Consider the following 18,863-nt stretch of genomic DNA (forward strand, 5'->3'; position numbering starts at 1 on the left):
CCTGCCCCGCTCCGCTTTCCTGCCGGACTCGCCTCTGTGGATGGTATTCTTAGCTTCAGATCTTTATCTCCTCTTCAAAACTGACCTGTCCTGGTCCCTCAGCATGGGGACTGCTCTGTCTAGCTCTGGGCCAGCACTGCTCTCCCTCCAAGGGGCAGGGGCCGGGCCAGGGCTGGGGAAAGGAATATGGAGCTCCGAGGAACTTTGGACACACCCTTGGCTGCCTACTCACCTGCAAATAAGTCCCTCTTCAACCTGTTTGTGAATATTGGTGCCACAGGGTCCCAGAGGCACTAACTCCCATGAGAAGAACCTTGACCTTCCTCTGCTGCTGATGCACAGCTCGCGGTCTTCATGAGCTTTTGCTGAGCGTTAATGAGATGCCTTCATTGGCTCGGGCACAGCAGTTAGCCTGAGCTCTGCGAGGATGTACAGGCCCTCGGCGGGCCAAGGAGGGGCAGCGGGTGCAAAGGGAGCCCAGAGAAGAGGGACCCCTGTCATCTACAAGGTTCCCTGAGCCCCTGCGTCTCTTTCCTTCCCTCAGAGGCCAGGGGTTATTACCAGTGAGAGCCAGCTGTTCCGAAATGCCCACTGCGTCCCAGGCTCCATCCATGCAAGCTCGGGGATTCTCACAGCGTTCCTCAGAAGGGAGTGTTTTGATCCCATTTCACCCCCCCCCCCCGCCGGCCCTGTGTTTCCCCTGCAGTATCTTCCCTATTGCCCATCTCTGATTTTTCTTCATAGCACACATTCTAACCATGTAAAGTACTTAATTATCTTCCCCTTGGACTGTAAACCCCCCGGCACTGGGGAATTTAGTTTCTTTGTTCTCTCCTTAACCCATGGTGACCAGAATAGTGCCTGGCATGGAGTCAGTACTTAGTATTTATTGAATGAACAAATGGGGAGACACTGAAATGCACTGAGCAGAGTAATGACGTACTGATTTATGATTTTTTAAACGTTGACTTTTATTGATATTTAATTGACATATGGTGAAGTGCGTGGATCTTATGAGTTATGGTTTGATGAATTTTGACAAATGCATGTGGCTGTCTAACCATACCCCTCTCCTAGTACAGAACATTTCTGCCACCCCCAGGAGCTTCCTTGTGCTGTTTCTCCTTCACCCCCACTGTCCCCAACCCTGTCTAGAGGCGACAACTATTCTGATTTCCTTCACATAGGTTCATTTTGCCTGGCCTAGATCATGTAAATGGTTTTCGAGATTCATTGTGTTGTGATGTGTATCAGGAGTTCCTTTGTATTGCTGAGCAGTTGCCACTGTATGGACCACAATTTGTGTCTCCATTCTCCTGTTCAGCGACTTTTGGATTATTTCCATATTTTGCTTATTATGACTGAACATTCATGTTCAAGTATTTTTGTGGGTATTTGTTTTCATTTTTCTTGGGTAAATGCCTAGGGATCAAATTACTGGGTTACAGGGTAACTGATGTTTAACTTTATGAGAAGCTGCCAAAGCGTTTTCTAAACTGGTTTTTGCGTTCCCACCAGCAAGGCCTGAGAGCTCCAGTTACTTCCCATCCTTGCCAACATTTTGATTTACGTTTTAACGAATTCATCCTGGCTGCTGCGTGGAGAACCGGCCCAGTGTCTCGCTGTGCTGGCTCCTTTGCAAGACGATGTTGGGAGAGGGGGGTGTGCCTAAAAGGAGGCTCCCAGGTAAGACACATCTCTGAATCAGGGGAAGCACAGGAGCCTTGGGCCACGTGTTGGACACTCGGAATCGGGGCTTTCTCCTCAAGGGCGTTGTCGTTTTCTGGCCTCAGATAACCTCAGGAAGGTTGCCAGAGCTCTCTCACCCCTAGAGCAGGTTTGTGGCTGATTTCCGCGCCGGGTCCTTTGAAGGAGGGGCGGGGCTTGTCCTTGCAGGCGCAGGTGTCTGATCCACTTTGCGCACACTGTTTATGGGCGGGCGCCCTAAGGAGGTGTTCTCGGGCACTCTGGGCAGAGGTCAAGGCTGTAGAGCTGTTGCGTTTCCTTCCGTAGCCGGAGCCCTGAAGCCTGCCTGGGCAGCTGAGAAAATAAACAGGAGACGAGCAGGCGCTGGCGGGAAACCCGCTAGATCTGTGCTGGGAGCGTTCCTGCCCGGCGTCTCCCCCGGGCGGGGGCGGCGCCCGAATGTGTGAGCGGTTGCGAGGACACCGATTTCCTAACTTGGAACTGGAGCCTGGCTACGTGCTGCTTCAGAGACCTTTCCCCTAGAGGGCGTGTCCTCAGACAACCAGAGTATTTATCGAAACACGGCTTGGGGAGTACAGGATTAGTTTGCCGTGTGTTAGTGGGTGTCAGGGACCATGCTCGTTATATCCTTTCCTGGGGACACTTCATTCCAAAGAACCAAGGGTGGTCATTTAGCCCCAGAGAAATCTCAGCCACTCGGGCGGAGGTGAACTTGGCTGAGTCTCCTTCTTTGACCGCCGTGCCTTTAGATCCTCTGCAGACCATTGTCCCGTATCATTTTAGGCTGTTCAAGTGCAACTGATGACCTTATAGTTATTTTTGTTTTGTTTTGTTCTTTAATTTTCTGATCTTGAGGCCATGCCTCAGTAGCTTGGTTAGATCAGAGGTTTCCCACGCTTCTCTAGCAGTAAGTGGGTGGACCACCTCTTTGAGAGCATGCCTCTGACCTTTCCCATTGCTGCTTTGCTGTTTCTGTCCAAGTGAGACATTTTTCCTGACCTCGGTCCCAAATTCCAGGTGCTTGTTACTGTAGCTCTGTGTTCAGTTCAGCCTCAGTGCCAAGCACTGGGGAGCCAGCTGTGAACAAGCCAGGCACAAGGCTCTGCCCTCGTGAAACTTACAGTTGAGTAGGAAGGACAGAGATTAAGTAATCAGAGTGTGATGGAGCTTAGGGAAGTGGAAGTCAGGGTGCTGGGAAGCATACTGCAAGGGGACCGAATGTGGCCTAGGGCTGAGGGAGGCTGCCTTGAGGAGCGGTGTTTAAAGACTTAAAGGATGAGTAGGGGTTAGCCAGGCAAGGGGCTGGGTGAGGGGTTTCTGAAGGTCCTAAGGAACTGAAGGAAGTATGTGTGGGGAGGGGAGGAAAGCTCAAAGTGGGGCAGGAGGGAGGCAGGGCCGGGCCAGGTGAAAGATCTGTGGCTTTTATCCTGAAGACAGCTTGTTGATATGGGTTTTCAGGTGTATGTTGGGGAGGGGCATGGCCATCTTAGTATTTTGGGGGGATCACTCTGGCGGCAGTGTGGAGGTTAGATTAGGGAGAGGGGAGGGGGCTGGTTATGAGAACGGAAGAGACCAGCTGGGAGGGTGTCGCAGCATCCAGGTGTGAGACGACCATGACCTGGGTTTGGGGGTGGAGGGAGGCGGGTTGGAGCGTGGCCCTGGGGACAGAGAAACTGGGCAGGTTTGAAAGACGTGGATTAGACAAGATTTGAAGTAGGTTAGCAGCAGCACAGGAAGGAAAATGAGGGATAATTTAGTGTTTTAACTTGACGGGAACCAGAGAGGGAAGCAGTGTTGAGCTGTCCCTGTCTTGGCTGTTTTACTCATTATGTGGGTTAGCTTCTCTATGTGGAGTTTGGAATCCCTGAAATTTCGCTGAGATTAACTGGGGTTTTTCAAAACCAGAAGATGCTTCCAGAGGTTGTGGAGGAAGGAGACAGAGAAGTGAGAGGCTGGGCTGGGTCTTCTGCAGGGGACTGATCTAACGGTGGCACCGACAGAGGCGGCGTCCTGCAGGGGGCAGTGAAGGGTGGGAGGAACCCAAGCTCTGGATCGTAAGGCCTGTGAGACCCTTCCCGTCTCCCCCGTTGAACTGTGTGTGACTGGGAACACCCTGCTCTTTGTTGGGGGTCAGCAGGAAGGACTCGGGGATGATGCTGAGGCTGGACTGGGTGCTGAACAATCAGTGTTTTCTGTCCCCCTGGGTCATTGGAGAAGAAATCAGATTTTGTTCTGGAAAGGGGAGGGAACTCAATCGCTGCCCAGCCTCACAGCCTCAGAATGCACCCTTCCCAGCCCAGGGGGCCTGCCTTTTGACTGAAGGACAGTCCCTCAGTTTCCAGCCCCTGATCTCACACCGGCTCTCTGGGTTTCTGGCCGTAGGAGTTGGATTCAAGCACGTGGCCCTGGGAGACCTCGTCACCCTCCTCACTTCTGGCCGGCTGGCTGTGACGTTCGCCTGCGCTGTCCAGGTGGGGTCCCTGGCGGTCTTCCCACTGGTCTACGCCATCCCCCTTGCCCCCAGCACCGAGGCCATTCTCCATTCCAACAACAGCAGGGACATGGAGTCCGACCGGGAGGCTGGCATCGTCCCGCTCGCCATCCTCATCGGCCCCGCTCTCTCCTGCATGCTCTACAACCTCTTCCTGCCCTGCCTGGTCCTCAGCGTCCTGGCCACGCGCTGCGGCATCAGCCTGGCGCTCCCCCGCTCACCATTCCCATGGCCTTCTCCCTCAAGAGACAGTTCTGAAGCCAGACTTTCAACAAACTGCCCCAGAGGACTGCCAAACTCAGCCTTCTGCTGGGACTCTTCTACATCTTGGCATCATTCTGGCACCAGCAGGCAGTCTGCCCAAACTCTAGGGGGACCGGTAGCTCCCCCGACAACATGCCCCCCTTTCTTAGAATGTGTTGAAGGCAGAGCATTTGAGGAGGGAAGTGATTTGGGAGTGAGGGGCCTATGGACAGCTTGTGAACTCTTACTTTTTAATTATCACGTTCTTAGAGAATGTTTTGTTTTTGTTGTTTTATGGGGACTCTTGAAACTACTCTGCTATCAGATGAAGGTAAACTGGATGCATGACCCTTGTTGTATTTATAATTTCCACTAGAGGGTGCTGTCGGGTCACGTTTCAGTGGGCTCCGCTGCCCTAAGGCTGTGAAGGAGCCGCCGGGCTTGGGTTTCTGTCCTGAAAGAACAGAATTGCGTAAGTTCCTCCGTAGCAATGGAGCGAAGCGCCCCCTCTTGCCTTGGTTTGGCAGGATGTGGCAGTGGTCCCCGTGGCAAGGAGCAGCTGTCCGGCGCGGAGCACTGCGGTCCTGAAATACCCCGCTAGGGAGAGAGAGTCCCTCATTAACAGCCCGGCTTGGCTCGCGGCTTTTTGCCTCAATTGTGATTCAGACACGTTTGCCCTTCACTTCACTTGTTGCCACAGTTGAGGAAAAGCGCCAGGTCCCCCCGCAGCAAGACCGCCAGGCCGGGGCCTGGGAAGGGGGGAAACCCGCCCTGGAGGCAGCTGAGAAAACCCGCTCTGCTTTTGGACAGAAACCGGTCGGGCAGCTGTCTTGCCTTTGTCGAAGACTCCGGCCCTTTCAGTAACGCGCAGAGCTCAGGTTGCAGAGGCCCGGCTTCTCAGAGGGCTGCTTCCAGCCCGCAGGGCTGCTTCAGGGCTGCCCCTCCGCCTCTCCTCGCGCTCCCCTCCGCCTGCCCTTCTCCCGGGTTCCCACCTGTGTGCCTGCCTCCCACCCGCGGGGCCCTGCGGGCGGGGCAGCTGCTTAGCAACCGAGTCAGGGACGGCGGCCTCTCTCAGCAGAACCACAGGACCAGCGGACCAGGGACACCAGCTCCTCCGTGAGGAGGTGCTGACCCTGTCCGGCCACCATGACGGGCCTGCCAGTGCAGGAGCTGCATCTTCTTCCTTGAAGGCAGATGCGCAATTTTGACCCTCCTCCCCCCGAAGGCTTCAGCCGCCTTGTGCAGAGGTAGTTTGCACCTGGGGGCGGGATTCCAGCGTTGATCGAAGCTGCTTTACACTTCATTGCCTGGGCAGTATGGCTTCTGCGCTAGCATCCTGTAGTTGCATTGAGTTGAAGTCTGAACAGGCTGGGGGCACTGTCGCTACGCTTTCTGCTGTGATGGCCATTTTGAGGGGTATTCCGGGGTCTTGGCCTGCAGCAAATGACGTGAGAGCTAGCTCTTAATCCTTAAAATCAGGCCAGTTATGATTTGGCTCCTTGAGTTAGAGTTGGGCAGCTTGCTTGGGAAAAACGTATTTGGAAATTGCAAAAGTTCCTCCTAAGTTAAAGGTGGTTTGTCTGCAGAGTTCCAGAATCCTCGAATCGTGGTCGAGCCCGTAAGGGAAAGGAGGACAGCCCCTCTCCTGCCGTTGTCCCCAGCACCGCTTTTGTTTCATGCCAGGCTGGTGGCATTTGGTGCTCACAGGAGTCCTGTCTTCAAAGACAAGCATTTTGGGCTCCTCTTCAGGGCAGGCCATTGTCACTTAAAGCCCACCCCTGAGGACGTAGGACCAGGAGCGCCCTTCGTCCACAGGCCAGGCCGCCTCGGGGAGCACTCCCCTAGGGAGTGCTGTGTTCTCCCTCTGTGCTGTATTCCAGTGCAGGTTTTAATGCTTATTTTCATATATAGATCTTTCTAAAAGGCCAGATTTGGTGCCAGGTTTTAGATTCAGGTCACTATAATTTGTAATACATTCCCTGATTCAGTGAAGGTTTTCTTTAGACTGGTTAATTAAAAGAAAATTAAAAATTTAAAAAAGGATATTTTTATCAGTGGTCTGGCTTCCAGTTTTTCTTTGCTTTCCTCCTAGTTCTTGTCCTGTTGTCTGATTGTGAATTCTGACTCATGAACCTCAGGAGACCAGCGCAGAGACTTCTGGTGGGAGTAGGGGGCGGGGTTCCTGATCTTGGGTGAAGAGTGTGACCAGATTTGATGAGCTCTTGGAAGGGGCAGTAGGGACCCCTCCGAGTCAGTATGGCTTTGCCAAGAGCCAGTCAGGCCAGATGAGCCTTGCTTCCTTTGGTCCTTTCCTACTTTCATTTTTCCTGATGGAGTCACTGTGCTCCTAGATTAAGAGCATTCAGCAGACAGCGTGCGTCTGCTTTTCTGCTAGGCGTCTGATGATACATCCTTAGGAACGAAGCAGAGACATGCAGAGTGGACAGCAGTCCAGTCAGGTGAATTTCGGGAGACCCCGCAAGCTGCGGGGGCGGGCTGGCCGGCCGGCGTGTCGAGGGCAGCCGGGGAGCAAGCCTTTAGCGGCGTGCGTGAGCCTGCCCGCTGAACCCTTGTTGTTAATGACTGGAATCGGGCAGCCCAAATCGCAGGTTTTGTAAACCACGGAGGAAGAGCTTATAAAGGAAATCAAAAGGCTGCTTTGATGTGTCAAAGGGAAAATTTAGCATGAAAAGAGAACCATTCTCGGGTCTCCAAAGCCAACCCAGTAACATCAGAAGGAAGGTCCATGGAGCGACGGCAGTAGATGTGGGTGTGAATTTTATCGATGACCCTGAGGTCCAGCTTCACGGGCCTTGATTTCTGTGAGTCAGATTTATTCTGCTCCCCAGTGGGGGTGGCTGGAAATTAAGCCACAGCCACCTCTTGGGCCTGCTTCCATCTCCCTAGGACCACCCAGGACCCCTGGGCCTCCGTGGGGCTGGAAGCCGGGGGTGCTGGCTGGGTCCTTGCTCCATCTGCTCACTGTCTGTGAGGTTGTGTCCCAGCTCCTTCATGCTGGGGCCCGGCCTGGGAATCCACCCTTGTTTCTTAGATAACTCTGCTCTAGAAGTGTTCAAAGTGCCCTGACAGTGGCCCTCCTTGCTGAGTTCTGTGGGCCTGGAGGCCACTCGTCCCTGCCACCCCATCCCCATTTCTGCCCAGTCTTGGGGAGGCTCCCAATTCCTCCATGAACAACCTCATCCACCTCCCCCACTCAAAGCATCTCCCTCCTTGCCCACCCCTTGTAGGACCTCTGCACAAAAGCCCACCCAGGGGGCCTTTAGAAGCTCAGTGCTGGCCTTTTCTGGAGAACATCATATGTTATCCTACCAACTCATCTGTTACTCCTTTATTAAAACCAAAATCTAAGCCTGTAACCTGGCCCAAAGCTCAGTTTGAGTCAGTGAGGAGTTTTGGCTTCCGTGATGGTTAATATGATCTGAGGTGGAATTAACAGTGTCCAGAACAAGGAAGGCGTGGGTCCTGCCCACCCTGTGTTGTTGAGACCACACGTGGTGGGCCGGCCCGTTCCTGGGCATCTTTCCTTCTTTCTTAGTTTCTAGTTTCTTTCTTTCTATTTTTAAAATGAAGGTGCTGGGGCTGAACCCAGGACCTCGTGCATGCCAAGCATGCGCTCCACCTCTTGAGCTATCCCCTCCCCCACTCCAGCTCCTTGTTTCCTGATGGAGCAGTTGCGGTGGTAGATGAAGAGCATGCCAGGGACGTAATGCACTTGGGCTTCAGCAAAGCATTTGACAAATGAGATGAATTGTGGAAGGCGTGAAAATACAGCTAGAGGAACTTCACTTCCACCCGCACACGCGTGTGTGTTTTCGCACCGGTAACAGCTGCGGCCGAGGCTTTTTGTCTCTCAGCGTGGGAACCACATTCTGAAGATGTTATTAACAAACTGGGTCTTGTCCAGAAAGCAGTAGGCAGACTAGGCACGTAACACCATGTCAGCATGGAAAGGAGACTCGAGAGGGCTGTCCTGGGGGAAAGGGATTGGGCTGTGTGTGTGTGTGTGTGTGTGACCTCAAAGGCAAAGCCAGGACTCATGGGTAGACATTATATGGCCCCAAGTTTGCGCTCTCTGGTCAGGAAGAACTTTCTAGCTGTTGGAGGAATCCACAAGTGAGATATTTGAAGCGCCCAGTGGGCAGTGAGCTCCCTGTGACTAGAGGCATTCAAGTGAAAGGATGGTTCCTCGTCAGGAACACTGAAGCAGAGTCGGACGTCGGCGAGGGGGTGTGCAAGAGGACCTTAAGTGTCTTCTCCTCCTGTGACGTGGCGGTTCTGTTATTATGGGATCATCTCTCAGACCTGCCCCCAAGGTTTGGGAGGACAGAGCACAAGAAAGATGTTGACAATTCTCCGTGATGTCAGATGGTTGTCTGCCCATGTTAACAGGTGCGGCTGTGATTGATACTGCTTTTTTTTTATAAGATTATACACACATGCGCGCACACACAAATACACGCACGTACACACGCGAGCTGATTCCCCCCTGAAAGCCCTTGGCGTGAGGCGGATGACAGCTCCTCTCCTCCGAGCCCCTGGACCACTCTGCTGCCAGTGGACTGTCAGCCTCTTTCACGAGGGGCTCCAGACTGCAGGCTGGTGTCGTGTAGAGGTGGTGCCTCTGGCAAGAACCTGGCACTTGGCTCTCAGCCAGCTGACATTTGTGATTTGCCCCTTTTCAAATCGGGACAGGCCTCCCACCGTGAGTGACTAAGCCAGGATGCCAAGCAGCGGCATCAGCCAGGTCGGGTCCCCTGCCTGAAGGAGTAACGAGGGCCAAGTCTGGGCTCTTCAGGTGCGCCTGCAGGCAGGTTCCTGGGGTGGGGGAAGGGCTATAATTGCAGGACAAAGCCCCCTTCAGTGCTCCTGACCCTCCTCAAGATGCGGGAGCTCTGGGAGGCTCCTGGGCATCTCGAGAGGGACAGTGAAGGCATTGCTCCCCTGCTCTCAACCGGACTTTGGGGGTGAAAGGAGGTGGACCTGGGGCCCTTCTATGATGCCGATACATCCAGAGAGGCAGCCCTCTGCCTGCTGTGGCTCTCGGGGCCCCCAAGCCCACACTTCGCACTCCTGCCATATCCTCGTCCCCCTCTCCCCCAGCCTCCCTTAGAACTGACCCCCTAGGGTCACAGTGGGTTTAACAGGGAAGGCGACAACACGGCGTCACACGCCTGTTAGTTTGTCAGCATGTCTGCTGCGAACCGCCCCCGGCAGGCGCGAGGACTGAAGAGCTTTGCTTGCCGTCCTCGCGCGGCTCGTGCGCGGGGCCTGGGACTCAGAGCGGCTGCCCGGTCACCGGTCACCGGCGCTAAAGGGCTGGGTCGCGCCCGGGAGGCTGCTGGTAGGGCTGACCGGCAGGTGAGGGTTCGGGCCGCTGCGTCACACGTGCTGCCCCTGGGCAGGAAGGGGGTGGGGTGGGGGACAGGGCGGTGACGCTTAGGATCCTTTAAGATCCGGCTCATCCGCCTGCCACATGGAAGCCTCTAAATGAATAAATGTTCGCTGAATGACTGAGTGAATGAAAGCTACCGCTGTGTGCCAGGCGTGGCGCTTAAAGCTTAAATACATTCTTTTAAGCCTCGTAACAACCTCATGAGAGGGGTATTAAGGTCTTTTTTTTGTGAGAGAGGAAACTGAGGTGCAAGGAGATGATTACCTTTGCCCAGGGTCTCCCCTAGTAAGTGATGGAGCCGTGGTTCTGCCCTTGAACTATTTCAGTGCAAGGTCTGCTCCTCTTCGCTGTCTTTGTGGGCCCTGCAGCACCTTGTACGCTGGGACTCAGTCAGCTGGTCTGCCCTTGGGAGTGAGGGGGGGTGAGGGAGGGGAAACCAGGCTGGTGGTGGTGGGTGCCAGAGAAGCGGGCTTCAGGAGCATCAAGGGGCACCACAGCCTTCACAATTTCCCTGGCCCCACCAGTGCCCTTAGGCAGGGGCTCCTGGGGTTGCTCCCAAGAGTATGTGAGTGACTGAGTGGCTCAGGGCTGGGGGAGGCGGTTCCCGTCCCAACGGGGTAGCTGCCTTCTTGCTGGAGGAGCTCTAACCCGGGAAGCAGAGAACTTGAGACCCGGCACAAGAGACAAGCAGCTGGAGATAGTGGAGGTGCCATGGGCTGGGCACTGCCCTTGGCCTTGGCACTGGCCTGCTGCCCTCTGCTCTTCCAGGTGAGGCCCCCTCATACCCTCTGCCCTGTGCCGTCCAGCACCCTCCGGAGGCCAGCGTGAAGGAGATAATAAGTAAGCCCACTTGCCTAACATGCTCTGGCTCGTTGGACTAAGGTTTTGGGTCAGATCTGCCCATCCTTGGATGATGCCCACTCATGACGACGCAGGAAGGTCCGTTCTCGGGTTAAAGTGAGACTCCTGTTCCCTCATCTGCCTGTCTTCATTTTCTCTCCTTCCTGCAGTCCTCACCCAGCCACTGAATCAGTGTCCGCATCAGGAATGTGGGGGGCTCTGCTCCTGAGAATGTGGCTGAGGGAGACGGAAAGAGCCCCCTGCTACCTTCTGGGTGAGCAGCACGGGGAGCTGAGAGTGACATGTGTTTGGGACCCAGAAGACTTACTCTTTGGGTTCAGTGAGAGGAGGCAGATGCATGTCAACTATCGAATAAACCCTGATGACCCCAATGCATTGAGGGTAGAGATGGAGGATGCTGGACGGAGCTAATCAGGAAGGCTTCCAGGAGGAGGCGATGATGATTCATGATCAAGGCTTCCAGGAAGAGGTGGCCATGAGGGTGATGGTTTCCTGGGAAGCTGAGGTGCTGAAGGACAGCTGCCCCAATTCGCCGGGTTGGAGAAAGTCCCTTGGTTGCTGCCTGAGAGTGTGGGCGAAGTTCCCCTTAATCAGCCTCTTTGGCAGCACAGCCAGATGGCTGCAGCATTGAGGTGGGTGTGCTAAAGGGCCATCGTACCATTGCCAAGGTCAAAGCCTGCAGAATGAAATGCCCTGACACCTCCTCGCTGAGAAACAAACAGGAGCGGATGGTGGGGTTTTAACCAGCCAAGGCTGCCGATATCTAATCAAGATGAATGGCCTTGAGAGACGAGGCCCAGGCCCAGGGAAGGCATCGAGCTGGGAAAGTGGGAAGACTGCCTCGCTCTGGCTGCACGGAGGCCAGCAAATGCCAGGTGATGAGGAGCCAGATTCAGGGAAGATGCAGAGGAGGTCAGAGGCCACCACTGTCACTGTCACCAACATGGGCCTTCTAGCTAACACTTCTCCTGGCCAGAGACCGCTGAGAGCCCGCTCTGGGCCAGCTCTGTCCCAGGACTCAAGATAAATGAGGCATGCCCTTGCCTTTTAAGGGCTGGAAGTGAGCTGGTGGGAGAGTTCACATGCGTACGTTACTCTGATGCCAAGTGTCATTAACAGAGGCACAGAGGGCTGTAGGAGAAGGAGGGCAGCAGAGATTAATTTCCCTGCTCCCGACTGTTGCAGACCCTGGTCAATTCACTCCCTATGACACAGCCCTCTTTCTCACCTCTGAGCCTTTCTGGCGCCATCTGCTGGCGACTCTGAGGCCAGGCAGTCACTCCCAGTTAACTGAGCAAGTATTAACCGTACCGCACTTGGCCAGGCTCTGGGGTCGAGCAGGTGCGACTCGGTCCCTACCCTCAGGAATCTTACAGTCTCAGAGGAAAGAGAGACAGGCACCCCTTACATCACTCATGGAGCTTGACTGGTTAAACACGGAGTCTGACAGCACTGGGTTTAATTAAGTCCAGGCTGTATCACTCGCCCTGTGGAACTGCTCAGCCAAGCTATGTAACCTCTGTGAGCTTCCAGTTCCTTCTCTCCAAAGGAGGATGACAGTATTTGCCTTGTGGGGTAGTTCTGAGTTTAAATGAAACATTGTTCAGAGAGTACTTACTTAGCATGGTGCCTGGGATGTAGCAGGCACCTCAGAAAGCGGGTCCCCTTTCCTTCCTTATTGATGAATATTTTAGAATGTGGTTGTTTCTGTATAATCTCGTAATTCTCTGCTAAGGGGCAGAGGACCCAGGGCTGATATGATGGGGTTCTTCAAGTGTCAGCACAATGCCTGGTACGGTCATTCATTCACTCAACAAACATTCATTGAGCACCTGATAAGTATCAGGCACTGTGATAAAAACTAAAAATAGAAGGGGAACAAGACCAGGTCCCTGCCCTTATGGAGCTTATAAAACAGTAAGGGAGGCAGAAAAGATAAACAATTCTTGTGAAACTCTATGTGTGTGTGTGGGGGTCCCTTTGGTGCTTTCCTGGGGAGCTCTGCTCTGGCACCCACACAAGGTTCTATGAGGAAACCAAGGGATGACCCATTTGAGCCTTTCTGTCAGGGAGACTGGACTCCCAGAAGGTTGCCCTTCTGCCTACCAGAGCCCGGGACCCCTGAGGTTCTGGCCTTGGGGCCAGAGACTGTCAAGGTGGCTTCCTATCTGAATGTCCTACAGACCTGGGAGCCTGAGAGTTGAGCAGGTGCTAAGAGAGTGTTGGATGGGGAGACAGATGGTCTTACATATGGTTGTGAATGGCTTGTAATTCAGAGAGGCTTCAAGAATCTTCAGGTTAAAGGAATTTTCGGGGATCCAATTTCCCATATGCGCCATGGGGAGAGGAAACACCATCTTCTTGGGTTCCTGTCAAAGTTCACCCAGGGAAGGACATCCAGAAAACGTCTGAAGTCTGTTTTTCTGAGGTTGTCATTCTATTAAAAAAAAAATTTGCCCACGTGCCTGTGTGCACGTGTGTGTGCACCTGTGTACGTGCGGGGGCCCTGGCTCCCCTGCTCCCTCACCAGCAGGCAGTTATTGCTCTGGGTATTCAGGGAGAGCCGAAAATTAATGGAACTCAATGCGATGAGCGACACCTTGTAAAACAATCTCAATGACCAGACAACCAATCTCCGTGCAGTTCCAGAGAGGATGAAAGGAAACCAGGGGGGCTGTGAGCAAATGATAGCCCGGAGCCGCTCGGGCAGAGGCGGCGAGATGGAGCTGTTCCTCATCCTGCCAGCTCAGAACAGACGGTGGGGCATGTGGGCAGGCTGCCGGCTGGAGAGGAGCCATCCCTTTTCCAAGAAGGGACAGCGAGGGGACGGTGACAAGCGAAGATGCCCGAGTTAGTCAGGTGGGGAAGAGTGCTGCGTAATCCGTGCCCGGGCCATCGGGTGGCGGCAGCTGATCCTCCCCTGACAGCGGGGAGAAGACCTGCTTCTCCAGGTGGGGCCCGGGCTCCTGGGGGAGGCCAGGCCGTGCCCCGGGGCCCCGCCACCCCACCCCCAGGAGAACCGTGGTGCTGGTTCTCTAGTCCCTCCTGGAGGGGCTGGTGACCTGGCCCGAGTAGCTGCTCCCGGAGGTGACCTGGGCTAGTAGGAGGGCATCCTCACGTTGACCCCTGGGGTCTAAGCCAGGGAAAGGGCACAGTCCGTCACCACCGCCCCACCAGGCTCCCAGTGACAGTCTCCATCCTCAGGGCTCCTCACGCCCCCTCCTCGTGCATCTCTGCCCAGCCTCGCCCCCCCTCCGCCCCGAGAGGGGCCCGCGCTGCTTGCTTCTGCTCGAGGTCCCTCGGCCACAGGATGGCAGATGCTCAGCCCCCATCAGCTTTTCTCTGACTCTAGACCCAGCACTCACTTGGTTAAAAATCTTTTTCATTTTCAATGCTTCTCCTTTCTTTTGGAGGGGCGAAAAGGGTGATGAGTTTGTGGTGGTGGGTTTTTTTTTTTATATATAAATCTCATTTTCAATTGAAATCTCATTAAAAATATTGAAAGAACCTCAGCTGCCTCTCTCGTCGTTGTCTCCCTCTCCGGTTCTCTTTCCTGCCTCTCCTCCCCTTCCCTCTCTAACCCTTCTCCCCGCTCCCCCAGCTCCCCCTGCACATGGGGGCTTCTCCTGCTGGTTGTCCCGATGTGGGAGGAATTGAGGAGCCCATCAGAGAAAGGGTCTTGGGGTTTCCACTGTGTGAAAGGGGGATGGATGATTCTGTTTGCTTTGTGCAGTCTGACCTCGGGGGTCATCTCAGCCATCCTTCCCAACTGCAGCAGAAGCGTGGCTCCTGCAAATTTGGTAGACACCATCTTTTTTTTTTTTTTTTAATGCACTTTATTTTTTGATGGGGGGGTAATTAGATTTATTTATTTATTTTTAAATGGAGGCACTGGGGATTGAACCCAGGACCTCATGCATGCTAAGCACACACTCCACTGCTGAGCTATACCCTCCCCACCCCCTAGTGGGTATTATCTTTAGGTGTGAACAGCCCCAGACAAAACTGCCTACAGAAACCCACCCTGCAGTGTCTCACCACCCTTGTCCTCAGTTCTGCTGTCTGACCTGCATTAGGTTCACATACAGGTTTATCACCCTTGAGATTCGTAGCAATTCAAGGATGGAGTTACGAGAGTGCCCATTTTATAGATGAGGAAACTGAGGCTCCTGCAGCAAGTTTAAGCACTTAGCTCTCAGTGTGCCCAGACACATTCAGCCTCCCAAGGTCACAGAGCCAGGGGCCAAGCTGGGATTAGAAGCCAGGTCCTTTGACTCCTCCCCACCAGGCTCTATGGTGTGGGCCAGCACCTCCACCTTGGTCTCAGCCATGAGAAGGCAGCACGGAGACTGGAGGACTTGTGGCTTCCCGCTTCCTCCTGAACCAGGGCCCAGCCCACGACAGAGGTAAAACGCCAGCAGAGAGGCAGGTCGGACCCTGCGGAGAGCAGTGATACCTCCATGGGTGAGGATAAAGCAAACGAGCAGGACCCGCCGACTGGGAGATAACCTCTGAGAGGTGATGGAGTGCTGGTTGCTTCTGCAGCTGTGGGGCTGCATCTGGGACCTGGTGCTGACATGAGCTCCGCCTCCGGATCCACATTGTCACCGGTTGTTGGAAAAACAGAGGTTATTGTCCTCTGTTCCCGTCCTTTTGTCCCTAATAAGCACTTAAGTGCGGGTAGGGGTGGGGGGAACGGAGAAACCAAGACAGAATAGTGTGTCTATTTCAGTCTCTTTCCGGAAGGTTGCTCTTCTGTGGGACTTGGGGTTTGGGATAGAACAGGTGCAGGGAAGGACCTCCTCCCTTGGCCCACGTGTTCCTGGGCCAGCCTTGGGGAAGACCTGCCCTGGCGGACCCTCGTCCAGGCCAGTGGGTGCTGAGGACTGGTTCTGGGAGCAGGTGGCTTCCTTCTCTCCTAGGTCCACCCCCTGGACTAGACCCCAAGCTGATATTAGAAGGGATGATGGGGACCTCTGGCCTTCTGCCTTGACTCCCGGAATTTGGGAGTTTGACTGAGGTCAAGGGCTAATGAGATCAAAGTCTTAGGCTCCATTTTTGTTTGGAATTCATTCATTCATTCACTCATTCATTCAGTGATCTGCTGCTGAGCACATTCTGGAAGGCTGAACTCCGCACTTGACAGCCTCATGCTGGTTTGCAGGTGAAAACTTTTCATGGGAAGAACAGTACATCCTCTTACATCAGGTCCCCGCGGCCGTGAGTTAACGGGAGCTCAGAGGCTCTCCTGCACCTGAATAGCCCTGCAGCGACCTGCCTGGTGCCTCAGGTTCCATCAGCAGTCAGTCCTGTGAATGAAGGCATTGTGTTTCTCACAGGCCCTTGCTGAAATACAGGTGCATAACAGGAGGGCTTGCAGAGGGGAAAAATCTGCCCGTCACCACTGCAGACAGAAGATGGGGCCCAAAAGGAGTGCTATGCAAGATGGATAAGTCTTTTTTTTTTTCCAGCACTGGGTAAATGTTTATTGAATGTTGATTAAATTATTAAAGCCTGACCACCACCACTGCTTCCTTCGCTTGCCTGCACTTCTCGCTAAGTGCTTCTTCACTCTGCTGTGACCTCCCCTTCAAGACGGATAAGTTTTGATGGGAGAGAGGTGAGAAATGTCCAGCCACTGGCTGCTGCCCTGGGAGGGAGGGCCTGAGCGGCTGGATGAGAGAGTCAGCGATGTGGTGGCGGGGGGGGGGGGCAGTTCTGAGACGGACCGGGTTCCAGGCATCACTGGATGCCCCACTCTGCTTGAGACGGACAGTGTGAGATGAAAGGACTGTCCCGGCCCTTCTGCCCCCGTCTGGAGTAGAGGGAAAACTTAATGCTCTGCTGACCCTCAAACTCTGGAGGCTTGGAGACAGGGCTGCCTCTGTCCCCATGTGCCTCCCCCGTGTCTCAGTGGGGTAAAAGGGGCGGAGACGCGGTGGATGGAGGCCCCAGCATCTCATCCATCGCCTGCACCCCTGCCGTCTTACCTCGACCACACCCTGCTCTGTGCCTGTCTCCTCCCCTAGCGGGGGCCGAGGGGCTCATTACAGGGGAGCTCAGGCTCCCAGCCAGGGGCGACCCAGGGGCACCCGGACAACTTTGATGAAAGAAGAGGGAACCTAATCCTTGAGTAGAGGTAGGGGGGTTCCCTGTCTGCCATCCCCGCCTCTACCTGGTGGTGTTAGGGAGCTAAGTAACCGGGGAGGTGCCCACCAGGCAGAGATGCCCTTTGTAGCCTCTTACTGCTTAATATTCAGAACCTGTCTCACCTCCCTGTAGCAGAACTTCTGAAAAAGTCACATAATAAAGTACATTAGAATTCGTCTGAAATGGTTTCCATAAAGACAGTTGTTATTGCCTGGTGATGATTCTAGGTGAGCACACAGGCTTCCTGAGTACCAGAGCCGAGGGAGGGCTCCCCCCCAGCCCCCACCACGTTGTCCTGCTCTAGGAGGCACTCAGGAAGGGTCTGCTGAATGTTCCCTAAAGCCCTCCCGCTCTCCCCTCCTCACTCCGTCCCTGCCAGCAACCTGCCTGCCACATCAGCATGAATACACCGTCTGACAGCTTGCCCTGCGCTCCCCAGTGACAAGGGGTCGGAGGAGGAACTCTGTCCAGGAGAAAATGGAAGGAAACTGGCCAGAGCCCTCAAAGGCGTGCTTACCTCTGGTCACCCCTTCCTCCTTCCACTCTCTCTTCTGCCCACACCCCTACTCTCACCACCCCTGCTCCCATGCTCGGATCTGGTTTTGCAAAAGCAGTGCTCTCTAGAGCAAAGGGCTCTGCCCTAAGGATGGCACTCAAGGACTTAGGATGGAGAGGACCCCTGAGAAGTAGGAGAAGCATCTCCTTGCCCCAAGCAGGGACTCCTGATCCACCAGCCCCGAAGGCAGTGATGACGCCTGTCATCTCCCAGGTCTGGGAACTAGGCTGGGCAGATGGATCTTCTTAAAGCATGTTCTCGATGAATATACAACGTTTCAAAACTAATCTATGGTGTCACAAGTCAGGAGAGTGGTTGCCCCTTATTGGGAGGGGGGTGGGTTAGAGGGGGGCTTCATGGCCCAGATTCCATGGGTGCGTTCACTTTGGGAAGATTCATTGAATGATACATACCCTTATAATTTGTGACTTCTTCTGAATGTATGTTACACTTCAATAAAATGTGTACCATCAAAAGCCCTTTGTCAAGTAGAGGTTGTTAACACATCCATAATTATATCACTGAAATGAAATAACCTCTGCTAGGGTGGGGGGGAACAGGTAATAGAAAGCAGCGGATAACCCACAGTTGTTTTTGACTTGGACTTAGAATGAGTGCGTTACACACAAAATGCACTTGTTTGCAAAGGACTTACTTCTGTAAGTGTGCGTGCTCTTGCTGGTATTAAATTTTATTGGCAATTTCTGATCACATACTACTCAGCCTTGGGGGTGAGACGGTCCAGAAACCTTCCGGGTGGCAGCGAAGTCAGATGGAGGTGGGATTTAGACCTTGACATGGTGGTCTCCTCCCTGCACCTGGGGGCCCTTCCCTCAGTGGTGGGTGTGGTCACTGTTCAGGTCACTGCAATACACATTGCTCTCCTGCTTGGATGGGTACCAAATTCAGGTCTTGGTATGAAGGATCAGAAAAAACTGCCCATTGGAGGAAGGCCTGAGAGCCCCATCCCAGCTCGGTGACTGGTTGGATGGTGTTTGCAACAAGCACCCGCCTCCCCGTGACACGTCTGCTTTGCATTGTGCCTTCGCCCCACTCTTCTTGTCAAGAGGCAGAGTCTCCTTCCCAACCCTTTGAATCTGGGTTGGTCTTCGACTTACTTTGACCAATAGCATACGATGGAAGCCATGCTGTGCGACTTCTCAGCCCAGGCCTTCCTTGATGGGCCTGGCCGCTGCTCTCCTCCACTTGGGACGGTCCTAAGACCGCCAGGTGAAGGAGTCCGGTCCAGCCTCCGGATGGGCGGGAAGCCCCACGAAGCAGAGATGAGCCATCCCAGCTGGGATCCCCAGACCACCTCGCCGACAGCCAGCACCCACCACCGGACGTGTTCCTGAGGCCAGTTTTAGACCCTCTGGACATCCCAGCCAGCAGCTGATGGCTCACAAATGACCCAGGAAAGACTGGCTCAGGTTGTCCACCCA

Source organism: Camelus bactrianus, chromosome 15 (genome assembly GCF_048773025.1).
Source record: "Camelus bactrianus isolate YW-2024 breed Bactrian camel chromosome 15, ASM4877302v1, whole genome shotgun sequence".
Lineage (NCBI taxonomy): Eukaryota > Metazoa > Chordata > Mammalia > Artiodactyla > Camelidae > Camelus > Camelus bactrianus.